Source organism: Bison bison, unplaced genomic scaffold (assembly GCF_000754665.1).
Source record: "Bison bison bison isolate TAMUID 2011002044 unplaced genomic scaffold, Bison_UMD1.0 scf7180017864371, whole genome shotgun sequence".
NCBI lineage: Eukaryota > Metazoa > Chordata > Mammalia > Artiodactyla > Bovidae > Bison > Bison bison.
The window spans coordinates 9,587,957-9,591,004 of record NW_011494943.1 but is presented as its reverse complement, the minus strand read 5'-3'; the positions used below and the strand labels follow the sequence as shown (position 1 = coordinate 9,591,004).

General features: G+C 61.8%; 1 protein-coding gene across 1 annotated transcript in view; it reads right to left on the bottom strand.

The window, feature by feature from the left end:
* The window catches only part of PGS1 (phosphatidylglycerophosphate synthase 1), a 37,398-nt gene that overhangs the window by 10,342 nt on the left and 24,008 nt on the right, over positions 1-3,048 (bottom strand). The window lies entirely within an intron of this gene.

The window sequence follows — 3,048 nt, the reverse complement described above, 5'->3', positions numbered from 1 at the left end:
CCCCCCGACGCTACTGGACACCCCCGTCACCCCTCCCAGACAGCGCGGGGCCTTTACTGCCCGCTCTCCACGCTGCCTCAGCCACGTCCTGGCCACCGTCCCATCTCCCCATCCTTCCACAGGCCCAGAGGGCAGGAGGCCCAGCAGAGCTCAGGTCACAGCTGCTGCTCATCGAACAGGCCAGCTGAGCCCTGGGCTGGGGAGCAGCTACCTTTTCACCTGAGCCTGCAGATGGGGTCACACCTGACTGGGTTTAAGAACAGGTCAGCTGGCCAAGCAGCCCAGAGGCACCTGCCCTTCCTCCTAGTCCCCCAGCCCCTGCCAGAGCAGAGGGGATGAGCCCCGCGCACTTCCCCCAGAGGAGCTCCCGGGGGCCCTCAAGTCACAGCTCAGGATGTCTGGGCTCCTCTGGGGTTCAGTCCCAGATGTTGAGGGTAGAGCCTGGGTCTGACTGAGGGGTGAAGGTCCCTGACGAGGGAGCAGCAGTCCATATGCAGGCCGCTAAGGAGGCAGGGGGCACCGCAGGGAGAGACTCGGGGGCGAGCTGTTCCCACGTGCAGGTGAGCTGGCCCCGGGCCCCTCCCTCGCGCCCGATGCCGACTGCAGAGAAGCCCACCAGAGGGCTGCAAGTCCGCCTGCTGGGGGCTCGGGGGCTCCAGGCCAGAAGGGCGACATCCACAGGAGGCCAGTACGGCACAGACTGGAGGCCTGTGCTCAGTCCCAGCCCAGAGAATGCGGTTCCACCCCCCTTTTTCTCTTTTGCTAAAAAATGAGCCCGTTAACACCAGAGGAAAGCAGAGCGCGTGTGAGCAGCCACAGGGGGACAGCTCCTTCCTCCGCCCCCCCGGGAACACGCCGTCTTCTGATAACACCTCAGCCACAGCTCTGTAATGACAGCCGTGGCTTCTCTCAGAACCCTAAACATCACCTGAGACGGACAACACGCAGATCCCCTGCTCTGCACCCCATTCCATCCCTTCCCCCAGTCCCAGGCCCCATCAGAATTACTTCTGTTCCCCAAACCTAACGTCTCCAGGACACCTGCGGCCCCAGACTCCCGTCCTCCTTCGGGGCACCAGGCCTGCCCTCTAGCTTTTCCTCCACGCTGCACCAACAACGCAGCCGGGAACACCCAGGGGGGCCGCCTGAGTCCTGGGCTCCTGTGCAGGCTGCCCGGTGCAGGGCCGGCCTCCTCATACCCTCCTGCCACCGTGAGTCTCTCCTCTGCCAACAGGACCCTTCCGAAGGGCCCACAGGCACACACGAGCACTGTGAGTGAATCAACGTGTGATACACACCAAGCTCCTAAAATAGAAGACCATTTCCTAATTCTCACTCAGAACAAGAGCATTTCCAAGAACATCTTGGGTAAGAGATGATGACGCTCAGCTGCCTGTTCCTGTAATACGCCTGCCACCCCCCAACACACACACACACACACATGCAGGGGCCACATCAAAGCCACTAGCTTGCCCGCTGGTCTCACTCAACCGATTACACCCCACCCCGCTGGGCCGCTGCATGTGGGCAGGCACACGGCTCACCTGACCGCACGTCCAGACCCCAGGGGTGGGCAGGCCGGCCCCAGCGCCCTGCTACAGAGGCCCCGTCCTCTGCAGGCAAAGCTCTCCACCTGCCGGAGGCTCAGCCTGAACGCCCCAGCTCTCCTTATGGCTGGAGCGGGGCGGGACAGGTGAGATCTCCACCAGCAGTTACTATTTCCACTATTCTCTTTTTCTCTCATGTTTGGCTGCTCCACACAACTTACGAGACTGTAGTTCCCCAACCAGGGACTGAACTCACGCCACCTGCAGTGGGAGCCAGCGTCTTTAACCGCTAGACTGCCAGGGAAGTCCCTGTTCCAACCCTTCTGATGCCAAGATCAGCCCCATAAAGATGCCGGGTCTGCTGGGTGCTACCTGTCCAGCTGCTTGGAGAGGGGACAGTGAGCCAGGACAGGGAGGCCCCGCCAACATGGGTCATGCAGCAAGGCTGAGGAGGGCTGCTTGCCACCAGGGCCCTGTGCCCTCCGAAGCCCCTGCACCCAGGTCTGCGGGGAAGGTGGGAGGGGCCTGGTCTGGCGTGCGCTCAGCTGTAACATCTGTCTGAGCAGGGACGCCTTCCTCGCACGGCAGTCTACGGGGCGGCCACCAGAGGCGGACGGCCCAACTCGGCCTGGCCCACAGCTCGCCCGCAGGACCACTGCTTCTCAATGAGTTTTCATCATGGACCCCTGAAGGAGCTTTTCAGCCCCGCTTAAGATGCAGATTGTTTTTTCAGCACTCCCCTGGAGAGTCAGTCTCCAGGTGCTGTCCCTCTGGCTGGTCATGCATGACACACCTGTTTCTCATCCTTCCTCTCCCCACTGCCGCCTCTGCCTCCTCCAGGTGAGTGCTTGGATTAGAGACAGCGCACCTTTAACCTACTCAGCGCTCTGGGAAGGCCTTCTATCACCCCACCAGCTTCCCCTGCAGTCTCATCTGCACAATCTTTCTCCATCAAAAAGAAAACAGAGACCATGAGTGGTGAGCCGCCACTTGGTGTGTGGTGACGGAGCGGGGCTGGTGCAGCAGGGCAGTCAGGGGACGCCACCCGGAGCCCCGGCAGCCCAGGACAGGGGCGCCGCTATCAACAAGAGTCCTTCTAGACTGAAGCTCACCAAGTTGGGGGCTCCTAAGCTATGGGTCTGTGCCCTGAGGACAGCTGGGAAACGTGCACGCGGGGAGGAGAAATCGAGAGGCCCTCTTGAGCTCCTGACCGTCTGAAGCTCCGGCCAGACCTGCGCTGCCACTCAGGATGTTGGGGTGAGGACACAGAGGGTGAGCCTGCCAGGCAGGACTCGCTGTCAGGAAACCCAGCGCTCCCAGCCCAGCCATAAACTTGTTATCAAGGCCTCGGTCCTCATCCCAGGGCTGACCTTCGGGCCCAACCCCTCCATCCTTCGTTCCCGGAACCTCCGAACAGGGAGAGATTCTGTGACAGGAATGACGTGGGAGGCGAGAGAGTGCTGGGGAGGGGCAGTGGGGGTTGCTGAAATTCAGCACCGCC